General features: G+C 40.1%; 1 pseudogene; it reads right to left on the bottom strand.

Annotated features, from left to right (window-relative positions):
* Nucleotides 1-755: 755 nt before the first annotated feature.
* On the bottom strand, nt 756-25,787 carry LOC128780301 (small ribosomal subunit protein eS8 pseudogene; annotated as a pseudogene).
* Nucleotides 25,788-26,439: the final 652 nt, after the last annotated feature.

The following is a 26,439-nucleotide window of genomic DNA, read 5'->3' as shown; positions in this document are numbered from 1 at the left end:
TGTTTTATAAGTGGAATCATACAGTATGTAAACTTTTGGAGACTGGCTTTTTTCACTAAATGAAATTTTCTGGATAAACTCTCAAATTATGTGCATTAATTGTTCATTCTTTTTATTGTGGAGAACTATGGCATGGTATGAATGCATTACAATTTGTTTAACTGTTAATCCATTGAAGGACATCCTGGCTGTTCTGAGCTAACATGAACCTGAACAACTGTGTACGGTTTTTTGTGTGTGTGTGAACATATGTTTTTATTTCTCTGAGGTAAATGCCCAAGAATGCAATTGCTGGGACATGTGGTAATTGCATATTTAGGTTTTGAAGAAACTGCCAACCAGTTTTTCAGAGTATCACACCAATAATATATGCACGATCTAGTTTCTCCATATCCTTTCCAGTTCTGCATATCCTTTGGTGTTGTGATTATTCTTAAAAGTTTTAATCATTTGATAGGTGTGTAATGATATCTTACGGTATTTTAATTTACATTTCTTTAGTGGCCAATGATTTGAACATCTTTTCATATGTTAATTGCCATCTGTATATCCTTTTTATTGAAATGTCTCTGCACATCTTTGCCCATTTTCTTTTTTTATTGTTTAATTACAGTTGTCCCCATTTTCCCCCCATTATTCTCCCCTGCCCTACCCACCACTACTTCCCATACTCAACCCTCCCTGCCTCCTGTTGTCTTTGTCCGTGGGTCCTTTATACATGTTCCTTGACTTGACCCTTCCCCTTCTTTCCCCCATTAGAACTCCCTCAGCTAGAACTCCAGCTCCTTGCCCTCCAGCACACAGCCATCTGCTCGGTCACATTGGCCTGGCCTTGGACCAATGCATGCAAGAAGCTCGCCTGCTGGAACTGCTCTTCTGCAAGATGGCTGATATTGGCATTCTTTTTCCTTTCATCATATTTCTTCTGAATTTTCCTTGATCATTTGTTTGTTAAAATCTCTTCCTCCTCAGGAGTCAGCCTGGCCCCTTCTTTCTGCTCAGGGGCAGTGCCTAGTGGGACTCAAACCACTGTTGGTGCAGTGTGTTGTCAATGAGCACAATGCTGTTCTTTAGTCGAGTCTTGGTGTGGACCAGTTTGTGGTGGGATGCATTTTAGACAACAATAATCGTTGTTTTGCAAGTACAAAACTCCAAGCCCCAGGAAAAGTTGCCCATGTCCAGCTTAAAGGCACAGTATGTATATTCTTGCCTCCCTGCATGTGGACTGTATTTATGTGGCAGGGGCCAATCTTAGTGTTGGCAGCAGTGTGGGGCTTTCTCTTTTGCCCTGACTTGCCGTGCTTGTGCCAGTTGTCCTGAGAGATGCCATGTCTTGTCACTGGCTGGAAAGAGAGCTCAATTACTCGATTGATTATATGGTCATCTGATTGTCTACTTCACCTTCATATTGATTTGGTAGTTTGTGGTATTTAAGAACCTGGTACATTTTATCTTAATTGTTGAATATATGAATATAAAGTTGTTTGCAGTGTTCCTCTATATTTCTAAATGGCAATGGTACAGTTTATCTTAATTATTTAATATATGAGTATAAAGTTTGCAGTATTCCCCTTTCATTTTTTAAAGGGCTTCAGGATCTGTTTTGATATCCTCTGTTTCATTCTTTATATTGGGTTTATGGATTTGTGTATTATCTCTTTTTTTAAATCTTTCTCAGTCTTGCTAGAGGTTTACAAAAGTTGTTAAAAATTGTTTTCAACTGTCCTGACTGGTGTGGCTCCATTGGGCATTGTCATGCAGAGAGAAAAGTCACCGATTGGATCCCAGTCAGGGCATATCCCTGGGTTTCGTGTGAGGTCCCAGGTTGGGGAACCATGTGAGAGGTGTCTGACTGATGTTTCTTTCTCACATTGATGTTTCCCTCCCTCACTTTCTCCCTCCATCCCCTCTCTCTAAAAATAAATAAATAAAATCTTAAAACATTTTTTTGAGCTAGTAGCTTTCTTTCCTCACTGATTTTCTCTATTGTTTTTCTGTTCTCAATTTTATGTATTTCTACTCTTTATCTCCTTTTTGCTCTTTAGGGGCTTATTTTGGCCTTCTTTTTCTAGTTTCTTGAGGAAACAACTTACGTTCTTAATCTGAGACTTTTGTCTTTCCTAATGTAAACATTTAGTACTATAAATTTTCCTCTTAGCAGTACTTTAGCTGTATCCTATGTATGTTAATTGTTGTATTCTCATTTTCATTGAATACTTTGTATTCTTAAATTTCCTTTGAGATGTCTTCTTTGGCTTATGGATTATTTAGAAGTGTGCCATTTAGTTTCTAATTTATCATTTTCTTCAAGGGAATTTGTAATTTCTTGTTGAAGTGTTTTTTCAAGTCACTATTTTTAGGACATTTTTCTGTTCTTTATATTCAGTTTCTCCTTACTCTTCTCTCTTTTAAAGAACTATAGTTTGTTGAAGTATTTTTATGATGGCTGCTTTAAAACCATTGTCAGCTTCTTCCAACATCTAATTCACCTTGTTGTTTGTGTCAGTTGATATTTTTTTCTTGTTCAAGTTGCGAATGAGAAATTTTTAATTTTAGTTTTACTGTATTCTGGACATGTTGATTATTATCATGTTAGGAGACTCTGGGCCCTATTTAAATCTTTATTTTAGAAAGCAGTCATCCTGTTCAGGTTTAACCTGCAGGTCCGGGCCTACTCTTTTGGGTTGTGACAAACGTCTGGTGGAGTTTCATTTTCAGAGTTTGGTGGTGCTGTTTTTATTTATTTAGTGTCTGGTGCTGCCCAGGCTTCCATGGGTTCCTGATGGTGCTGCCTGAACCTCCAAGAAATGTCCCCAGTGCAGACTTCCTGGTGCCTCTAGCTGGGAGAAAGGAGTCTCTGGCCCTTGAAGAAGATAAGCACTTCCTACGCCAGGCAGTTGTTGTTGCCCCTGTTGGTACCACCTAGAGGAAGGGATTCTCTAGCCTGTGGGGACCAAGGAGCTTCCTGAGCTGGCCACTTGATGTGGTGGGATTCCCCCTTCCTAGTGCTGTCTGATCAGGGTAGTCCCAGGTCCAGCAGAGGAGAATGCTTTCTCTGACCTCTCATTGTTAGTGAGGTTTCCAACCAATCTCCTCTGCCGTTACTGCTGGGCTTACCTGTGGTAGTGTTGGAACTTCTGTAGATCTGGGGAAAATGAGACTGTGTGGGTTGCCTTCTATGAATAGGTCACATGTCAGAAAACTCCAGGCCCATGTTGTCTTCTCCTGCTGAGTTAGACATCACGAGAAACCCTACTGCTATATTCCTCCAGTCCTGCTCTCCATAGTCAATCTATCTTATTTCCACATCTCAGGGTTCTCTTTTAGTTGCCTCTTGCAATATTTATAGGGTATATGTTTGTTCTTAGTGGGCACAAACAAAGAGAAATGAGTCTATGCCATCTTGTCTAGTATGCACCATATATTTCAGTTCTGGGAATTACCCTAATATATAGGAATAATTGCCTCCCTGCTGCTGCCTGCCATATAAGATGTTATCCCTCCCTAATCGGTGTTATGGCTGTCAAAATGTTTTGTTAATTCTAAAAGAAGACATTATTATTATGTTGACTTATTGCCCAGTAAAAATTAGCATATACATTTATTTTAGGAAGACTGTATTTCATCTGTATTTCATGTTGTTTGTATTATCTTTTTTTCCCCTGTTTACATCAACAGTCTGAGTCATTTTTGAGGTTTTTTCCAAGTTAAAGTCAAACCTCATAGTTTCTGGAACCATCATATTCATTTAAGAAATTTGCTTATATTCCATCATTTGAGATATTTAAAAACTGCATGACAGCCCAAATCTGTCAATAGCTCAGGGGATGGTTCATCAGTGGGTGATATATCCGTGTGATGCCAAAGGGCTCAGCAATAAAGGAGAGTGAACTACAGATAGAGGAAAATATGGCCGAATCTCAAAAACATTAAGCTGAGGGAAAGCTTTACATAAAGAAGACACACTGTATGTTTCCATTTATATGAAGTCCTATTGTAGGCAAAACTAGTGTTGGTGAAAAAAGAATCAGAAAAAAACTTTATGAATTCTGTATCTTAACGCTTTGACAAATAATGTTAACCCGGGGACTTGCATCATTCAGATGTGTTCTTATTTCATTATGTACATATCCATTTTTATTTAACAATCCCAGATTATTCTTTCTTTTGATAGTGTTTTACAGAGGTTTCAGTAGTATCATTCATTTCTTTGGTGAAAATGGAAGAAAAATAGGAGTTGAATAGATCTTTATGATCTGTTAACATTGTACCATTTTCTCCAAAAATGGGTCTATTCATCCTTAAACCTTCATTTACTCTGAATATAAGTTTTGTTCTTTATTATGTTCCCTATCATTTTTACTCCCAAATTTTTTTCTTCTTTCTGGGTCACACAAGTCTTGCTAGTTCTCCTAAATAGAAAAATTGATTATTGTCTTTATTTAAGAAATGCATTTGTTTCTTTCAAATGTCAAAGTAACACTATTGCATATAGGTTATATTTGTATTATGCATTTTCCATCATATATAATAAAAATGATTGATTTTTCCACTAGAATGGAGTCCCTTTGGATAGCTCTGTGTGTGTGTATGTGTTTGCTGATGAATTTAGTTTTTATTCATTTGTATGACTTTGTCTTTTTATTCCTTTGTAATCAAGAATGTGTTTTTAATGCAGCTGTCCAGTGTAGGGGTAAAATTAGAATTGGTCTGCTAGTCCTGTGAGATTGGAACCCAGACAGCCTCAAAGCCATGTCTGGACTGAGACAGCTAGCTACTGAATCACAGTATGCAGAGTTCTTCCAACTGGGCGGGCTATACCACAGGGTTAGGAAGTCTCCCCTCCCTACCCCCCTTTTCCATGCATAGAGCATTATTTCAGTTTCTGAGTGCTATACTCAATATTTTCTTACCTATTCACTTTTAGGAATACAGGGTTACAAAAGAGATACTCATTACTTGTGATACCTTAGATAAAACTTATTTTGTTGATCACTCTTATTTTTAGATACACCCTATGCCCAAGGGTATTTCTCATCCTTATTTTTCATGTGAACAAGCATACCTTCACTATTTTTAGTATTCTTCTCTATCTCCTTCCATTTATGTGGACAATGACTATCTTGTCTAATAACTATCTCTGTAATTAGAATGCATCCTAACTTCACAACTATGGAGCTTAGCTTTGTGACCTTGTGCAAGTTAATTATGGTCCTTAACTTCAGAAAGAGGTTGTGTTGGAAAGATGATGGTTTATTTTTTAGATTGACAACAGTTAAAACTGATCTAATTATAGTTGAGTTTTATCTGACCAGGGGCCCACACCATAGGCATCATCCAGTGGTGTTTTCTCTCCCTCTCTCTATTTCTCCCTCCCTGCCTTCCTTATTTTTTAAAATTGATATGTAATTCATATATCCTAAAATTCACCCTTTTGAAGTGTACAGTTAATGGTTTTTTGTATATTCACAAGGCTCTGGAACCATAACCATTATCAAATTCCAGAACATTTTTAGTACCCCAGAAAGAAATCCTATACCCATTAGCATTAACTCTCTGTTCCCGCTCCCACCAGCCCCCAGCAGCCACTAATCTACTTCCTGTCTCTGTGGACTTGCCTAGTCTGGACATTTCACAAAATATATGGTCTTTTGTATCTGACTTCTTTCACTTAGCATAATGTTTTCAAGGTTCATCCATATTACATATTATATATAGTATATAACATGCATCATACTTCACTTCTCTTTGTACTTTTATAATATTCCATTCTATGGAATGGGTATTCTGTACTTTATTTAGTTACTTGTCAGTTCATGGATATTTGGGTGGTTTCTACTTCTTGGCTTTTTGCTGCTCTGAACATTGTACAGGTATTTGTGTGAACATGTTTTAAGCTTCTCAATTATGTACCTGGTATAGTTGCTGGATCATTCGGTAGCTCTGTGTTTAACTTTTTGAGGAATTGTCAACCTGTTTTCTGAAGAGGCTGCACTCTTTTCACCACTGGCAGTGTATAAGGGTTCTGATGTTTTTCTATATTCTGCCAAACTTGTAATTTAAAAAAAATTACAGCCATCTTTATGAGTGAAGTAGTATCTTGTGGTTTTGATTTGCATTTATGTAATGACTATAAGCTCATTTTCCTCCTTTTTCAAATATATTGTATTATTAACTGTGTAGAAGCTTGTGTTTTTAAAAAAAGACCAGTTTGTTTCCTATACCTAGAATGCTCTTATCTAAACCTCCTTTGCCAACACTTCATCAGTGAAGGCTCATGGCTACACCAATACTTTTTCCATGAAATAACTCCTGATTTTTTTTTCCATGTAAAAGTTTACTTGCAATCACTTAAATATCCACAACACTTTATGCTTTTTCTTCTTTTTTAAAAAACATTTTATTTATTTACTTTTAGAGAGAGGGGAAGGGAGGGAGAAAGAGAGAGAAACATCAATGTGTGGTTGCCTCTTGCACGCCCCCCCACCAGGGACCTGGCCCACAACCCAGGCGTGAGCACTGAGTGGGAATCGAACTGGCGACCCTTTGATTCACAGGCTGGTACTCAATCCACTGAGCCACACCAGCCAGGGCTGCTTCTTCTTAAATAATTATTTTATTACTTATAATGTATTTATAGCTCTGCATAACAGATTTTAATATAAAGGGGAGTCTTCATTTTTTCTTTTCTCTAAAGTGTCAATGTATATCTTGTATATTGCAGACAATCAGATATTAGTGAATTGAGTTAATTATACTTCCTTCCTTTTCTCTTCCAAAGTTTGGGCTCTTAATAGTTTCTGTCTGTTCTAATTTGATAACATTCTTACCTATTTGCCTGACTCCATCTGTTTTCAATCTAAACCAATCTATATATTGTGTGATAATAATCTTACAACCCAAGGCAAATGCTGCCTTCATTTCTCTTTGAACCACAATACTGTGTTCTGAGTAAGATCTAGTCTGCTGATCATGGCACCCAAACCCCCTGTCTTTTCACCACATCTACACAGTGTCTGCCCTGAACTCTGTGCATTCATCTTGATTGCTTGACAACCTCTGTGGTATCTTGGTACCCAGAGGAATGCATTAGTAAATCACACAGCTACTTATGACAGGGGTCATCGGCCTGGGGCCTCTAGCTGCTCCAGTCTTCACCCGGCTGCCCTAAGATTTGAGGAGAATTCGTACGATCGCAGCTATACCCTATTTACGACAAAACTTGGAGGAAGCTTTGCACAACGCATTTGTGTGATTTGGCTTTTGCTCATGTTGTTTCCTTTCCTGGGAGACTTTGCCCCCCACCGATTCCATGGCACCCTCCATTCCCTCCCCACAACATTATTTCCTTTATAAATATATAGACTTGGTTTTAGCACCCAACTCTGATGTTGCCTGAAAACATTTTCTGACTTCTCCCCCTAAAATTATTTTCTTTATTCCCTTATAGCATTTTGTTTATACATTTTCTATAAATTTACAAATAACCTCTCTGGATTAGTTAATCCTTATTACCTTCCTCCCTTCAGCCTCATAAGGTTGCATATTCTGTGATTGCGCTTCACTCACTGCTGAACCCACTTACATTTTAATCTTTCTTAGGAGACAAGATAGCCTGCACACTTGAGACACAGAGTAAACATTTTTGGGGGGTTGAATTGTTGGGCATCTCGTAAGTAGTATTGTATGTAGAATAATTACTTTGACAATGTTTCTAATCATTTCATTTTTAAAAGAAATGAATTTTTGTTTTCTTGCATCAATTTTTTTCAAAATCATTAGGTTAAGTGGTTCTCAAAATTCAGTGTACATAGAATAACATGGAGGGCTTGCCCCAATCTCAGAGTTTTTCATTAATAGGCCTGGGGTGATATCCAAAATCAGCATGTCTAACAAGTTTGCATGTGATGTGGATGCTGTTGATCAAAGGATTAATTTTTGAAAAAATGATGCATTAGGCTACAGATATACTTACTTTTCTTCAAGGAGTCTTGTAAAAATATTATTTTATAAGGATTTTTTTCATCTGTGTAACAAAGTGAAATTGTTAGGAGATATATGAAAACCAGAGGTTAGACCTCCTGGCCTCAACCATTTTTTGTTAGGCTTATTCATAGCAAATAATGACATTCCTTTGGGATTTATTCTTTTGCCAATATATTGGGACTCTCAAACCACAAATCTATAATGGTGTGCCAGAGAAGGTTCTCCTTGTGGCCCAGGAATCAATAAGCATCCCTAGAGCCTCTGTATTTTGCTTATAAATCCATTAGAAGCCAGAGATCATCAAGTCGACATTGTATTTAAGTTCAAGTTCTAGAGGGGAGGGAGGGGCAGGGCCCGATTTATTGCCTGACCTGGTTGCCATCTTGAAAATGGGCGATGACAGCAAATGTGGGGCAGAGAGGAGTATAAGTGAGTGAGAGAGGTACGTGTTGCTGGTGCCACATGGTTTCCTTCCTATGCCTTGTGAAGGGTATATTCCTCATAAAGAACAGTCCATTTTTAAGGGCAGTGTCATTTTAATTATCTTGCTAGTTTACTAGGGCTTTGTGGATGACACTGCGAAGTGGGCCATAATTTACAACACTGCTTCTGGGATAATGCATTCTTAGTTTCAAGTAACCAATTTTCAAATTAAATCAGGGAATACAGCCTATCTGCAAACTGGGCACTGCTTGTGCTGCAGTTTCTAGAGCATATTTGTTCTATTTATTTCCTAAAATGGTCCATTTGTATACAGCAAGGCAACACTATGAGCAGGTGCTTAGTCTGTGGCGGAACTGACAATTTCCTACAGCTACACGTTGTTTATCCACATAGAGACAATGATGTAAAAACCTTTTTGGAGTATTTGTAAATTTTGTTCTGGATCACAGGAAGACTACAGACTATGTCTGTGTTAGGCTTCGCTCTAGTGTGGCAACTACGCTAAAGCCTCAGTTTACGTAGTGGCCTCTGTGGGATGTGCTTGGCTGGCGGGCAAGAAAGACCCTTAGGAAGGAAGGGCTGGGACCAATTGATTACACTGGCTAAGACATGTGGCAGTGGTCCAAAAATAGTGGCCAAGAGGGTTATGAGTGTTTATTTTACCAAATTTTGTGTTAGGACAAATGAACAGTGTCAACAGTAATAGCGGTGATTGATTTTGAGCAGGGAATGTGGGAACTTATTGTCACCAGATGGGTTCCCGAGGAGGCCAACTCTGAGCCAGTGTCTGGTGTGCAGGATGTTTATGAGGGAAGGTTGTTGGGGTCAGTCTTTATAGGAAAACGGTAAGGAAGCAGGTCAGGGCTGAGGGGAAAGTTGGGCTGTGGTGCAGTGACCACAGAGCCCCCCTGGCACAGCCCTGCTCTGCAGCCGGGATGACCTTTCAGATTCCTTGGCTTGGGCCAGTGGGCTGCCCTTTATCTCCCGGCATCCACCAGTCTTTGGATACGAGGCTGCTCCTCTGGGAAGAGGATATGACCTTGGCTGAGGAAAATCCCATAAAAGGCTGATAGTGTCTGCTATCCATGGGGAGAAATATTCTTCAGTCCTGAAGGGAGTCTAGGTGGCAGCAGAGCATCCATGCCAGCTATTCTGGAGGGAGGACAGTGTGTGGGAAGCTGGTAACTCCTGGAACAGAGCTCCGTGGTCCAGTTGAACACAGACTGTTACAGGGCGCTGGGCACCGTGAAAGGACCTGGAATAATATGACCCTCATTTATTGATTTGTTGTTAATCCTTATGATAGCCCTAAAAGTAGGTATTAGTAACTCCCCTTTACAGAAGAAGGCTTAGGAAGAAAAGTAGCTTGCCCACGGCCAGATGGGTGATAAAGGCTCAGAGCAGAATCCAACAGAGTTTTTCCAAAGCTTCTGCTCTTTTGAGTCTGTTTCCTGAACACACTCAGGAAATTCAGTCAAACAGACTTTCAAAGCCAGGGCAGATCCTGGAGTTGCCTCAGATGGGACAGGCACAGGCTGTGGGGCCCACCCCAGGTGTCAGGCTATGGCAGTAAGGGCTCCTAACAATTAGCAGCGGAGGGCTTGGTTGGAGCTTGGCCCACAGATGAGCACAGCTGGGAGAGGAGCAACAGCAGAATGGAGATGCAAAACTCGATGTTTCCACCTCCAAATGAGATAGCAGGCTGACTGAATTCAGTAATTCATTATGGGTGAAGCAGGGTTGTGCATTACACTCAACCACACTGAGCTGTGCAAAAGAATAATAGCTCTATGTTCTGTATATTTGATCTTCTTTAAGTTCTTTCTTCCGAGCTGGTGTGGCTCAGCTGGTTGGGTGTCGTCCTGCAAAGCGAAAGGTCACGGGTTCGATTCTAGGTCAGGGCACATGCCTGGATTCCAGGTCGGTCTCCTGTTGATGTTTCCATTTCACATCGATGTTTGTCTCCCTCTCTCTCTCCCACTCCCTCTCTCTCAAAATAAATAAATACAATAAAAAAATAATTCCCTTCTATCTAGGTTGTGAGAGGATGGAAATAAAACACCTCAATCTAGTCATTTTAATCCAGGAATTTATACCAGCTCTTCAGTTAATTCAATCTTGTAGATCAAGTCTTTGTCTTTCAGGTTTTCATGTCCCTGTCACGATTTCTTTCCAGAATGGCATTGGGGTGTATGGAATGGGAGATGGCCTGATGGTGTCAAGGGAGAATGGTGGGGGCCCCAGGAGCCACAGCTGGGTCCTGGTACTGCAGTTTTCCTCACCTGTCACTAAAGTCAGCTCAGATCATGTTGAGGTCTCTTTGATCTGGTTCAGTTATGTTCCCGAGGATTTTCCCAGGACCCAGGATCTCCTTGCCTTTGATGCTTCTATGGGGCTCCATGAAATCTTACAATTGATTTGACTCCCTACTCAGGCTTTTCCCGCTGCTTCCAGTCTCTGGGCCATTTGACCACTGTAGCAGATCCCTCTCTTGACAGCCATCATTGTCAGCTCCCTTCTGCATCCCTCCGCAGTGCATGTGGAAACCTCAACCTCTCAGGAGCCCAGGAAGCCTCCAGACAGGCGCAGGCCTTCTATCTATGATGGGCAATGACGCACCACCTCTTCCCCAGAATGGCCACTCCCATGCTGATCTGAGCATGGCTGGTTCAACCATCGCCTCACAGTCTCAGACGGAAATGGGGCCAAACACGCTGACTTTCGTCTTGACCTTCTATCTTTTTACTGTGGCTCCCGCATGGGCTGAAGGGAGGGTGGTGCACACATTTGCTCTGTTCCTTTCTGCCTCTCACAGACTCCCCAGGAGGTCGTTCCTCCCTGCGCTGCACAGTCTCCTCCTGACTCATGGGAACCTCCTGCTTTCATCTTCTCTTTCGGAGCAATGATGGTGAAATTGCTATTGGGGGACAGGGAGAAGATCAAAAGCACATTGATTTAATATTTCCAATTATATTTTTCTATCATTTATGGCACATTCAATGAATCATCTTTGCATTCTTTCTTAGCACCCAATTTTCTCTTATGTGAGGCATTCCCACTGATATTTGCTTCAATTTCTACTGACTTATATAATGCCCCAGAATTACACATTTTGCCAAAGTGGAGGAAAAGCCTTTCTAAAACTTTGCATATTGTTGAATTGCTGAATTCAATAATTTAAGGATCCCTTGGTAACTTGATTGTATGGTCAAAGTAATAATAAAAAGCTGTAAATTTCTCAGAAATTGAAATATTCATACACTAAGCCATTTCTGATATAATTGTAATGGGTACTTTTAAGCCCACAGTATATGATTAAAAGTCTAAGAGGTCAAAAGAGAAATTTTAAATCATTAATATTAATGACTTCTTTTAGTTATTCAATTTCTTTTAAAATTTCATCAATATGTAGTTTAGCTTCATTTCCTACCGAGAGACCATTTCTAACATTTGATGGCCTGTTTTGACCAATCTTATATCCACAGTGCTGTGCAGCTGACAGTCCTGCTACTCAGACCGTCATCTGTGGACCAGCGGACCTGGCCTCACCCGGAGCTTGTTAGAAATGCAGAATCTCAGGCACACCCCAAGCCGACTGAATCTGAATTTGACATTTACTAATGTCCCCAGATGATTTTTGTGCATACTAAAATCTCAGAAGCGCTGCTGGTTAGCAACATAGGTGAAAATCTGAAGAATCATGACAATACACCCAGTGTGCTTTTATTAACTGTTTATAGTAAATAGTAAAATGGAATGGAATCAAACCATCCCTTTGCACTCTGGTTCTCATAATATTATTTTTCAAATCTGTGAACACGTCCTTCCCCTAACTAAAATAGAGACAGCTGTTCACTTGGTGCACCTGCATTATGCCTGGACCAGGTTCAGTGAGGTTTCTGCATCAGACAAGCCAGCTGAAAGCAGCTGTGGCCCAGCTTCAAGTCAGCAGTTCTTCAGGCCACCTGTTTCAACAAAACAGCATTAGAGCACTCCCAAGCAATCTTGTCTCCAATTCTTCTCTCCCCCACCCCCAACAACAGCCCATACTAATTGAAAGCAACATGTATTACTTGTCAAAAGAAACCTCTATGAAGAAAAGCAGCTGTGTTGTATGGAAGGGCCCTAATTTTACTGAGTAGTTCCCTTCCTCCCCATCAGTTAAAACCACAGGAGGGAGAGGAGTGGAATGATGGGTTATAAAATTCCTGACAGTCCCACCAGAAGAGGCCTCGGCAGCCAGAGCAAAATGAGATTCTAAACAAAGATCCTGCTAATGTGGGCCAAGCCCAGAACTGTCAGGGTAATTGAGGATAAGAGTTCCTTTGTTCTCCCTTCCCACTCCCTGCTATTTTCTCCTATCTCAATGCTCCCTTAGCTTTAGCCTCAGCATTGCCCTACCTTTTTAGCATTCCAAGAATACCTCCACGCATATACTTCTTCCTGTGTACACCCACACCTTCCTGCTCAATAGTCTTTTGTGACTTAACTCAAAAGCTAGACTGATTCAGGGTCATGCCTCTAGCTCAGTTCTTCAATGACAAGGGACCAAAACCTGTAAACCCGCACACTCAAGAGCTCGGAGCAGAGGTTTAGGGAGGAAACATGACAGCCAGGGGGCAGATCCATTGTGCCTGGTGATAGGTGTAAACTTCAGTCTTTATTAGGAAAGTCTAGCAATGATTCTAAATAAAGATGATAACAATAGCTGCATTTGAATGCCACAGTCATGTTCATTTACTTATTATACTTATTTCTCATTCATTGCCATTATTAGCATCCCCATCATCACTGCTTTAGGAAACTGAGGCTCAAGGGATTAAAAAGAATTCCACAGTTAGTATAACTACAGTATCAGAATTTATACCCAGCAGTGGTTTGACTCCCAAGCAACTGCTCTTGCTATAGCGGCCTGCTCGCCTTGTGGATGTCTCAGCAGATGGACACAGTATGAACACAGACATGTCTGGTAACAGGACCATGCATGGATACTCAGCCAGGTGGCCATATGGTGGGCATTAGGAAAGTCTGGTTGGAAGTAATAGAACATCTGCTGTGAGCCCAGGGTTCATGGGCAGGATTCAAGTGCTGAAAGTATGGGCAAAAACCAAGTAGTGTCCAGTCTTGGAAGAATGAGCATTCCTGGCAGTTAGCGATTGAGTCCTAGCAGCGAGTTACTAAGAGGAACTAGGAATAAGGATAAAGTGAGAACAACAAGGAAATGGGAGAAACATATTTCGTTTTCACGTGTAATGTGGACCTATGAATTGTGGAATTCCCTCTGAGTATAGAGGTGGTCCCACATCATGGTATAATGGGATCTGGAGGTGGAGACCCAGAGGGAACATTTTCTGAGGCTTCCTTCTGTGGTAGCAGGAATTTAAGTGCAATTATAGAGTTAGAGTCAAGTATAAAAAGGATCCTCTAAATCAGGATCCTATGGTGGATCAGAATGTTGTATGAAGGCATTATGCTTTCTGTTTCTAGGACTTTTGAAAATATTTTCCTGCTTATACAGTACTTAATGTCTTCTGTTGCTCTTCTCCACTCTTAGTTGTGGCCCTGGAGCTGTATCTAATGTGCCCTCTGTCTAGCTCTCTGACTTTCCCTTTACCAATTTCCCCTTTACTCACTATTCTCTGTCAGTGGTATTTTGAATAGGAAAATTATTTCCGGAGCAGGACTGTTTCAGATAGTGCTAGGTATTTAGCATCCTTGGTTTCTATTCATGAAATAGTAGCAACACCCCAAGCTATCATGTGCTAATCAAAAGTGCACCCCCCCATTTTTAACACTCCAGTGGAGACTTACTTGGTGGCTTTTTGGCACCCCTTCACTTCGACATGCCAGCCTCATTCTCTTCTCAGGGCTACCACCTTTGCCCTGGATCTTCCTTCCAGGATATTCCATATGACTTCTCAGTTTTCATTCTCTATGTCTCTTTCTCCAAGATCATTTCCCGACCTCCGTGCTGAGCAGTTATCATGATCTGAAATTACTTCCTTTTCTCTGCTTCTTTTTCTTTCTTTCCCTGCCCTTCCTGGAATGGAATCTTCATGAGAGGAGGACTTTTTACTTCACATTCACCACTCTACATTGGCACGCAGTGGCACACAGTAGGTTCTTATGTGTTTTTTAAACTTTATTAATTAAAACACATTGAGTTTTGAGCTTTATAAATAAAGAGGGCAGATGATCACTTTCCAAGATCCTTTTTGAGAGTTTTGCATCACATAGAAAACAAAATTCATATGTTGAAATCTAACCTTCAATGTTCAATGTGACAGTATCAGGAGGTGGAACTTTTAGGTGATTAATCCCCTGTGAGTTGGGTTAGTAGGGCTCCAGAGACCTCTCTGGCCCCTTGAACCATGTGAGGACACAACAAAAGACACCTTTTATGAGTCAGGAAGGGGGCTCTTGATCTTGGACTTCCAGCTTCCAGAACTATGAGAAGTCAATGTTCGTTATTTGTGGTATTTTGTTTATGGAGCCAGGCGCACTCAGTCAACTTGTACGTGAGATGGGGAGTCTTTGTGAGTCCTGCGGTAGAGTTTCTGTGAGTGAACACAGAGGAGCATGACTCCATCCATGAGGTGGGTGAGTGACAGCAAATGACTGAGAGTTATTAGGACAGAGTATGACCAGGTGTAAATGTGACTGAGGGTGACTAGGAATGAGCCCGGAATTTTGTGTGACTGGTTATCGACTGGGTGTGTGAACAGGAAGAGTGTGAGTGGCACTGAGTATGCATGTGGCTCTGTGCCTGAGTGGGAGGGATTGTGAGTTTATGAGAGAAGGGGACTGAATGTGTGTGTGGCTGTGACTATGAGTGGGTGTGCAGGGTGGGGCTGAATGAGACTGAACAGGACTTGATGGAGGTCCCTGGGGTGACTGGTTGTGAGCGTGAAGGAGTATGAGTAGGATTCTGTGAGATAGAGGAGGATTATGAGTGAGTGGGACTGCCACGGATGATGGTGTGAGCAAGCATGAGTAGGGCTAGTGATTGCAAATGGTCGGGACTAGGTGTGAGTATTTGAGTGAAAGCGGGGTCCTGGGTGTGGCTGGCTGTGAGGATGAGTGAACGTGTGCCCCTACTGTGTGTGAATGGGACCTAGTGTGTCTGACCACACGTTGGTACCACTGGGAGGCAGACAAGGAGCTGGGCTGCAAGCAAGCAGGGAGTAGGGAACAACATGAAGCTGGAATCTAAAGCAAGGAACAGCTGACTTGGCAGGAGCTGAGAGAACATAAGTATTGTACAATAAGTCGAGAAAAGAAATAATTTTAAAAAATCATGAGAACAGGAGGGCAGGGTGAGAGAATAAGGTCGGCCTATATGCAGCAGCAAAAGCACTTGGGCTGCATCAGGATAGAAACCAAGCAAACCCCTGGGGAGTAGACGTGGTGTGCCAGCTATGGGAAGGAGGCTCCGTAGACGCTTCTTGACAGAGTATGGACTAATTCCAGGGCATGGGTCCTCAGTGCTTACTGATGAGGCTGAGAAGATGATTGAAGGCCCAATAAGAAGGGAGACAGAGTTCTGACAAAGAATTAAATTATTTAGTTAATTGAACTCTTTATTCTGTCTTTTCTTACCTCCAGTATTCATGAAAACTTCAAAGTTTCATTCACCACCGAGATTCCAACACAAACATCAAAGAAGTTTGATAAGACAGGCTGGCCTTGGTGCCCTTGTCTTTCTTCCATCTCTGAGCAGTACGAATCCTATTATGTCCTCTGCTTCCCCCACCCTCTTCTCTTTCTTTTAGGCTCATGTTACAGAGCTAATTTCTTAAAATCAAAATAAAAGAGGTTATTGCTCTTATATAAGTAAACAAATACATTAAATTGAATGTCTGGGGCATAGCTACATGTCAGATTATTTGCAGTAAGTTATATGAAGGTTATTTAGAGGAAAAGTATATCTTTCATATATAATAAATAACCAAAATTTTGATATAGCTGTTAGATACCACTTCCACTGGAACCAAAGAATGATATGATATATAATCTCTAGTTGATAAATCAAAGGTTTGTTAGCTAAGTTCCCATGAACTAAGGTCCAAGAACCCCCTGAATTCATATGCAAAAACATGATTACATATTTTTACTGAATGGAACATTCATAGTGTACATTAGAGTGTCAGTGAGAAAGTCTGACCCCCGCAGGAGTAGGAGCCACTGTGTTAGAGGGTCACCCCGGCACAAACGTTGAGTTCCTTGTGGAAGTTCTGTCTGTGGTTTCACCGAACTGCTCCTGCTGCTTTGCTGGTGCTGGTCCTGACAGGGCCTCGGTGTCCAATGGATTGTTTCAGAAGCTTTTGCAATCCTTACACTCAACTTCAAAGGAGGGAAAAAAGAAGAGGAAATGCCTCTTAAAAAGCACACTCATGTTAAAAGCAATATAAGGAAATTCAGTATATCCGTATATATAATAATTTTTGTTGTACCAGTTTTCATGCCTGTTTTTTTTTAAATATTGTATTAGTTCTTTAAAATATTCTATTCTTTTAGCATTTAGGGTTGTTCATTTGATCATCTTATTTTCAGGTGTTGGCGTATCCATAATTTTGGTAATTTTAGATGATACTCTTTTAAAATCCAGAAGGGCCTCTCTCTCTTTGACTATTTCTTTTCATATGTGTTACCATATATCAAGAGGGAATTGCATCTATTTTAATAGCATATAAAGGGGTAGGTCCAGATTTTGTGGGACCTGAAGCTTATACAGTCTTGGGACCCTCTTTAAGAAAAAGAATATGTGTTATTAGTATAGCAATACTGGGGATTTTCTCTGGGCCTTGCACACGTGAGGGCCCTGAAGGTTGGGCTTCATCAGCATCACCATGCTAATGAATGCACACGGAGGACAAACCTATTTAACGTTTGATGTTGGGTCAGGGATTAACTTCGGTCATTTTCCTTTAATTTGAAAATAAGTCCACCCTTCAGAAGAGTTACCTGGTTAATGAAAATCATTTATTTAATATTAGCTTGAGAGATTTCTACAAATTTAGACTATGCCTGCATCCACAAGCATCCAAGTACCACACACATTTAGAACCAAATGGGCAGCTCAGGTGAGAGCTGATTCCCTTTCCAAGTTCAAAAGAAGAGGGAAAACTAACTCTAGCAACGTGTTCCCTTGAGATGCTCAGAGCAGTGTCCTGATTTAGAAGGGAAAAATGCAGAAAGAAAGCTTTGTTCTAAAAGGCAGGTTTTGCTAGAAAAGGGTTACTTCATACTTATTGGTTCTGAATAAACTAGTAAAGAGAAAACCAATGTTTTCATGGAACTATCAATCAGACTTAGTTGTTTGGAAAATGTGAATGGGGCAAGAGAGCAAATATGTGTGAACAAGGGAGACTGGAAGGAGTTACAAAGAAAAACTGTTTATAAAAACAAATACTGGTCTGAGCATACGAATAAATTTCCAAATGTTCCATTAATAATTTCATTTTACAATTCGTTTGTAGTCAGGCAAGGATTCTGAATTTATTGAAGAAATATCTGCAGCAAAAGAAAGCTTGCCTGGCTTTGGGAAAAAACAGACATAGGAGAAGAAAAATGTAAAGGAATTCTTACTATAAGGTCAAGGTCAAAACATTGCATTTCTTCTACTGCTTCACTAAATAATCTGAGATGTCTGGCAAGGAGCCAATCAATTAAAAATACAGCTGGAGGGAACTGTTCAGGGAGCAGGCTTGTGGCAGCAGCAATCCATGAGAACATTCCCTTTCTCTATCTCTCTGCCCAAGTGAAAATTAAACCTTGATTATTCCTTTGTCAAAGAGGGGTACTCATTTGCCAGTGAAATATGGAAATTGTATCTCCTGAACATCAAGTATCCAATTACTCTTATACAGAGTAATTTTATTTTTCTGTTACACAATTTAAAAAGACATGATGTCTCTTTGGGCATGATTGTGTGTGTGTGTGTGTGTTGTGTGCAAATAACCCCATTTAGAGGAATATTTATTTAAAAATCTGCCTTGGACTTCTTGAGGGTTTCTGGTTCGATTAGGGCATCTAAGTAGATAGATAAAGGAGGATGTTAATGTGGTGAAATGGAAACAATTACTCAAGGTGGCCCATACCCAGTAGTCTTATAAAACTTGAAAATGTGTCATACAGTTCTCATTGCTGTATATACATGCATACACATGCACACCTACCTTGTGGAAAGATGCATGTCTAATTAGTATAATTTGTGTGGTAATCATTAACAAAATTCTCCCAACATATCTGTCTATTCACCTTTTGGGCTCAAGATAGGACTGAATTCCATAATCCCATAGTCCTTTTACATCTGGATTTGGACCATGGGGCTAGTTATAGCTAAATATTTATGATCAAAGGTGGCATTTTCTACTGTGGCTGAGTGCAAGGCTCACTAGATCCCCCTTTTGCTTTGTGATGTTTGAAATGGGTGTTCTATGAGTTTGGGTTTCTGAATAACTAAATGAGCAGAACCCTCTGTTGACTTCTTATAGCTATATAACATGGGTAAGAAATGAATCTTTCCAGTTTAAGTCATTGAAAAATTGGGGTTGTTTGTTACTGTGGCATGCCCGAGGCCATTAAGACGTCTACATTCTAATGATAAGGGCAGACTTGGAGACAGTTTACAAAAGTATAATTCTGGTGACTCAGGTTGGAGAAAACAAATCCCATTTGATACCTGGAGCTGCCATGTCTAAAAATGAAGTGCAATGGCTTCCATTTGTATAGATTCCAGTTTGTTTTTTAACTAGAACTCAAAGAATTTGTTGTACTATGAAATTTTGATAAACTTAGGATGAATAGTCACTTGGAAAATTCATGTTTGCCTCTTGAGCTATTTATGGACTGTTTTCAATAATAGGAAACAGTTCTCGCTGCCTTGGACACAAATAAGCAATACTAGCTTTTTCTTAGCAGAGTTGAACACGCAACTAACCATAGTCTTGACTTATTTATACAATCAAAAATAGATAGCTTTTTGAGGGGAGGGCCCTCTCATTAAACACATTCTACTGGTTGCAGAGTTGTACAGCCACAGGTATTATAGAGAGTGTTGATGGGCATATGCCTAAAAAGGGATGCTTGTTGGCAGAATCTAGGTGATGCTTAATTTTCAACAGAACATCACTTTCTTGAGCCTGGAGCCAAATGTATTGATTAAGCTCATAATTTCTTTCTCTGCTTTCTGACACTTTTTCTCACCTTCGTAAAGCTTTAGTCATCATCTCCATACATGCCTGCTCTGGAAAAGGTCTCTACCCTAAAATCACCAAGATCTTTGGACACATTTTAGGCTTATTTTTTTAATGTCTCTGCAGCTTTTGAAACTGACCAATCACTTCCTTCTTGACATTCTCCTCTGCCTTTGTTCCTTGGAACCACTCTAGGGGTTCCATTTGTCTCTATCTTAAAGCTCAGTCATGGGTACCGGAACTATATTGAAAATATTCACCTGTTGCTTTGATTAGCATCATCTATGGGGGTCCTACACTCAACTAATCAAACAGGATTCATGGAGTTCCCTCACCCAGGTGTCGCCACCTCAAAGCCTGTTCTTCCTTTAGTATTTCCATTCTTGACGAATGGAACTGCCACCTGTTCAACTACTGAACCATCAACATGGTGGTCATCACTGATCTTTCATACAGGGTGGGGCAAAACTAGGGTTGCAGTTGTTCATATGGAAAATAAAGCAATTATTAATAAATAATAATATAAGAATAAACTCTGTTTTGTGTACTCACAACTATAAACTTATTTTTGTCCCACCTTGAATATAAGTATTTAAATTTTATTATTTTGAACTCCTAATATCTCTTGAATTTATCTTCTATTGTATATTCTTGTTAAAGCTACCATATTTCTCTTTGCCTTTTTGTTTAGAGATGAATTAATAAAGCAGCTCCCTAACCAGTTTACTTTTCTCTTGTTTTTACTTTCTAATTTGTCTTCCATAGGGCAGCCAGAATAATCTTTCCAAAGACAAATCAGAACATTTCACTCCTTTGAGCAAAAGTCACCAGTGATTCTCCATTGATTTAAAACTATACTCCAAACTCTTTTGTATGGTATATAATGCTACTTGGAATGATTAGCTCCCTACCTTTTAACTTATTGTTTATGTCCTTTCTGTACACTCCGAACTCTGGAACTCTTTAGGTCCCACAACATACATATTTTCTTCTACCTTTCGAATAGGTTATTGCTTCTGCTTAGACTAGGATATCTAATGTGTTCCCAAAACTTACTTGATTTAAACTCTGCAAGTCTCCCCCATTTCAGGCAACACCTCATTCTCAGGCAAATAGGGATGGTTTATCACTCTAGCTCAGAATATCTCTTTCCCTTTTGTCTTCCTGATTTGTTCTTCAAGAGTCTGCTTAAATTGACTTCTTCTAAAATCTTATTCCAATCTATTTTTTTTCTCCAGGCTGAAATGTGTCTGTACATCCCTCAAAGAAAGGGATTACCGTATTTTACTTTAATCTGGTCTTGCTGCAGTTTGCGCTCTTTGAAGAGAGATGCTCTATTTTGTACACTTCTGCATCTCTTCACCTCGTGCACATCGAGAACAATGTTTAGCACATGGTAGGCCAGAGATAAATATCAGTTGTACAGTATTAGAAAAACCCAGGGCATCTATCTTAATGTTCTATTCAGCAAGTATCATAAATCCTTTGCTGATTAAATTAGTATAGTATTTACAAATGTTTCCATCTTGAAATAAAGTACTTTTTTCCTCATTTAATTTACTTCCATTATTTACATCAAAAAATAGTGATTATTTTCCTTGTTCTTTTAGTGTATCTTCCATCATATGTTTAAAACTCATTTGACTGTAACCCTCCCATTTCTTCTGCCCTAAAAGATTTAGAGATGTTTGGAATACTTAAGAATATTTTCAAAAAGGATTTCTTACAGCATTCAGTTATGCCCCACGATATACTGAAATGCTAGGTATAAATCAGGAGGGTTGACTTCTGCTCTCCAGAAGTTCACAGTCCAGGTGGTGAGGCAAGAATGTAGAATTAACTACACGATATTTTCTTAGGGATTTCACTTGGCACATGGGCCTGACAACTAGGGATCAAAGTTATGAACATACAATCTACCTGAGAATCTCTTTGAATAAGGTACAAAATGTGCAGTTCATAGAGATAGGTAGAATAGAGTATTGCTTAGGAAAAATACCCTCAGTGTACCTGCTATGTTTCTCCTCTACTGTCCTACTCAAGAATTTCTCATCACAAAATATGTGGGTTTTTCCCTCACCAAGCAACCATTTGCGTCCACGCTGGGTGTCCTGCAATTTAACTCAGTTCTGTCACTGTCACTGGAGATAGCATCAGATCCCACAGATTAAGGGCTCAGTTCCCACCCCATTTCAGATGCCAATTCCAAGTCTAAGTTGTCCCTGTTCTTCAGACCCATAATCTATTAATCAGAGGTTTCTATGACCTCCTTTTTGGGTTTGATTCATTTGCTAGAGCAGCTCACAGAACTTAGGAAACTAGTTACTTACATTTACCACCTAGTGAAAGGATATGAAGAGATACGTTGTGCAAGGTCTGGGAGATTCCTGGGCTTACGCACGTCTGTCCCCGTCCCCTGGGAATTGGCATGTGTCACCCTCTCAGTACATGGATGTGTTCACTGACCTGGAAGTGCTTCAAACCTTATACTTCCAGGGCTATTGCAGAGACTTTCTCACATAGGCAAGATCAGTTATTAACTACATTTCCGGCCCCCGTCTCTTACTAGAGAATGAGGGGCGGGGCTGAAAACTCCAAGCTTCTAGTCACGGCTTGAGCCAGAGCCTCCTCATTTGAATAAAAGATGCTTCTATCACCCAGGAAATTCCACAGTTTGCAGGAGCCCCATGTCAGAGCTCGGGGTCAAAGAACAGAAGTTGCTTCTAATGCTCTCTTATCGTTTAGGAGATCACAAGGTTTTGGGAGCTCTGCACCAGGCCCTGGGGTCTGAGACCAACACAGACAGTCCCTGACTGACAATGGCTTTTCAACTCTGAGATGGTGTGAAAACAATATGCATAATAATTTATGAGATATTCAACACTTTATTATAAAATAAGCTCTGTGTTAGATGATTTTGCCCAGCTGTAGGCTGATAATGTAAGTGTTCTGGGCATGTTTAAGGTAGGCTAAGCTAAGCTATGGTGTTCTGTAGGTTAAATGTATTAAATATATTTTTGACTTGTGGTGTCTTCAGTTTACGATGATTGAGGAGCATCTGTGTGTGTATTTTCTAATATCTTACAGGTGTTCAGCTTGTTGCCAAACAAACAAAAAAGGCATATTTGAAACACAAAACAGAATCTCTCCCTTTTCCTTTTGTCGGTTTGTTTTAAATTTTAGCTACTCTATTTTTAATTTTAAAGAGTTCTTGTCTACCACTGTTTCTTTGTTATTGATGTAAATTCATTTTTCAGAGAATGTTAATAATGTTAATAATAGTCTTTAAAATGCTTTATTGCATGCTGTATTGTCTTCATCTCCTCTGTATTTCAGTTGTATTCTGTTTATTTGTCATGTTGGAGGATTCTCTGAAACCCCGGTGGTAGCTACTCTGCTGTTCACTCACATTAAGAGTGAGGCGATAGAAAGTTGATTGGAAGCCTTGGGTTGAGGGGCTTATCTGCTGATGACTCACTAAAGGGTAATCTGAGAGGACTCAACCTTTTTATTAGGAGCTCTCAAATTTATGGTGTCTCTTCTTTGGGACTATTTGATGTCTTTCTAGGGAGAAATCCTCTAATACACTGTTCTGAGGTGGAGATTTAAGCCCAGCTTGTGGCATTCTAGAAGCAGGGAGGAGAAAGGGGTCTGGGAACTACTACTCACTGTGAAACTTCACTTCTTCAGTTCTTTTGTCAGCTCCAACTTCACCCTCCCAGTTATATCTGGTGTCTTTTAAGTCTAGAGCCTTCAGGTTCGATTTCTCTAGAGAATAATCTCTCATCTTTTAGGGAGGTGCTGGTGGTAGGGTGTGGTAAGTGCAAGGCTAACCACTAAACTGTGAAAGGCCTACTCTTTACCTACAGACTTTTCTTTTAATCTGTCCTTTCCAGCCAAGATAGAGGCAGTAGGGCGTGTTGTTGGAATTGAAGGCACAGCCACCTCTATGGTATGACCTGTGGATGACCTGGAAACCAGCCTTCTTCAGGAATTCTAGAAAAATCACATTGCAATAATGCCTAGTCACTAAAAAAATTTTTTGTGCAGTAAATCTCTTTACTAGTCCTCAAAGGGTTATTTTCAAGTAAAATAAAAATACAGCAATACAAGCATTAACATTTTTAAAGGACCAGTTTTCCACTTGATGGTCCTTTTTTTTTCTTTCTTGCTTTGTATGACAAAATTCTTCTTTTACAAAAACTACCAAAATTCTAATAGAAATTGATCTCTCAATCTACAATAAAATTAACCTTATAAGATGTTTTTATAAACCTCGTTGCAAATGTCTTTTATAACTACAAATAAAGTTCTGTCACCAAACTGATTGTATTAAAGACTTTTTTCTTCACATTTTGAAGTTGAAATAGAAGTGTACCTAGTCTCTTTACCAACTTCAAAACCCATTGCTGAGAGAACAGGCGTGGGCTTCTGTTTGCCGCAGACAGTCACATTTTTATTAGTCAGATTAATGGAGGCGATTATCGTGGTGCACATAATCCACAGTCGTGATTACTCACCGTGCAGTATACTTCCGATTAGACTGTATGTAGCTTGCTCTTCACACTCATTCAACGTTCAGCCCCTGCCATGTGCTGGGCTCTGTTCTAGGCACTGGGAAAGCAGTCATGATTACGACAGATACAATCTCTGACCTCATCGAATATTATTATAATTTTACCTTTTTAAAGGTCTCGCTAGGCACCAGGCCCTGCAGGGTAAACATTTTACCTGGATAGATTCATTTAACATTGTCACTATATCTGATTTTCAGATGAGGAAAGAAGGGCACTAAGGGGTTAAGTGATATGTGTAAGGCCACCCACCTAGCCAGGAAATGGTGGAGTGGGTTTGAGTCCAGGTAGTCTGGCTGCAGAGTTCATCCTCTTACCTGCTGTTCTGTACCCTCCTAGGGGCTGGCTTGCTGCTCAGCAGAGGTGAAACCTTACCTGGAGAGGCTGGGAAGTTAGTTAGCCTTCCCGTCATTTTAAACAAGTATTTCTTTATTTCAAAGTTATCATATAGTAAAATTGACATGTTGGATGGCGACAGTGCAGTTTCATGAATTTTAACGCATTTTTTTTCATGCAGCCATGACTACAATTAGGATTCACAAATATCCCATCTCTCCAAAAAAGCTCCCACCCCTCACCTGGTACCTCTGGCAACTGTTGATCTGTTCTCCATCCCTGTAGTTTGTCTTTTCTAAAATGTCAGAGAAATAGAATTACCACACCTTTTCAAGTTTACTTCTTTCACCCAATTTAAAACCTCTCTATGTTTGTTTTATTATTTTTTAGAAAATTTTCTTTCTCCCCTCACCTGAATTGAGCAGTAACATCTTTGAGATAATCATACAGTCATGGTAAGCTTCCTAGTTTTAAGTCGATCAAGTGTCTCGAAGGGTTTTTTCCAGGAGTGAAGTGAGATTCGTTGCAGGTTCCTGGTAGTCAGGTTTCAGTTCTAATGGATCTTGGTTCTCTTCCTCCAGTATGTATTCGCAAATGCTTGCAATGACGGAGGAGATATGGGAGACCAACTGCCAAAAAGGAGGTCTCGCACCTTTCCTGCTGAATTCTGTCACTGAAATCTTAATGATGTCATTAATTCCCCCAGTAACAAGTTTTTATTTGAGTTTTTCAATTTCTTTCTCCGATTCTGTACACCTTGATTTAGCTTTCTGTGTTAGCATCATCTGCTTTTTGGCAAACTTGATAAGAGCTTCCTGGGGCAAAGTTCTGGCTTTCCACTCTCCAGGGAGACTTCGAGTCAAGTATTCTCTCCTCCTTAGACTCCCTGGCCCCAGAGGTGGCAGGGGAAGACAGCCCGTGTTGGAAACGGTCCGCCACAGTCACCTGCCCACTGTGGCTCCATGGTCTGCAGCCCAGCAGCCCAGTGACACTGCAACCACCCCCACCTTTTCAGTATCAGAAATTTCTAAGGAATAATATATTTTCCCCCTTTCCCCCCACATAGATTAAAAAAAACCCAAAAAACAAAAAACCTGCTTTCAACCTCCAGGTTCTGTTGATTTTGTTTCCCAATTTTCTCACTGTTGCCTGCACTGGTAAAGCACCTTCCCTGCTCACTGGTTCTGATGATGATGGCAAACACCTTCCACTCCTTCACCGCATCCTTTTTTGGCTTATCCCAACCCATCTGCTACCACGATGATGGCTTAAAATGAAGTTGAGAGCAGGAATTCTTAAACAAAGCCTAAGTCCCTTGAATTATAGACAAAATATTTCGTTAGTGATTACTTCATTTCACTTCAGGGGGGAAACATTGTTATTTTCTCATATCCTTGAAAAACGCAGTGTTACCCTCAAATGTTGAGAACCACCCACAGAGATTTAAAATGCTGAGTGATGAAGAGAATAGCTGATGATTTCAACACACACCCCCATAAAGAGTCTCCTTTATTTATCTGGAAGTGTGATTACTAGAAATACGAATGGCATCTGTGATTGATTGCTATTCCTTTGTCCCCATACAATGGTGGCAAAAGAATGACTTTTAGGGAGGTGCCTATCAAAGTGAACCACAAATATACTCACCAGAAAACAGGCTGTTAGAATGGATCGGGTATAAATCTATTTTGCATATCACAAGGACACCTAAATTAAGGAAAGCTGTGGAAGAGCAGATAGCCATTTTTCAATTATATAAGACTGATGTGGCATTTTTTGATATCTTAGTCAGTAATTCGCAAGTCTGCAAATGCCATACTGCCTGTGTAACTTGGGATCACTGCTTTAACGCAGGCAGCGAGTCTCGAAGTTCCTACCCCCCATTCAGAACAATTGTGCTT

The sequence above is a fragment of the Desmodus rotundus genome, chromosome 2, assembly GCF_022682495.2.
Source record: "Desmodus rotundus isolate HL8 chromosome 2, HLdesRot8A.1, whole genome shotgun sequence".
Taxonomy (NCBI): domain Eukaryota; kingdom Metazoa; phylum Chordata; class Mammalia; order Chiroptera; family Phyllostomidae; genus Desmodus; species Desmodus rotundus.
The sequence above is the reverse complement of the archived record's forward strand: the minus strand, read 5'-3'. Positions and strand labels throughout refer to the sequence as shown.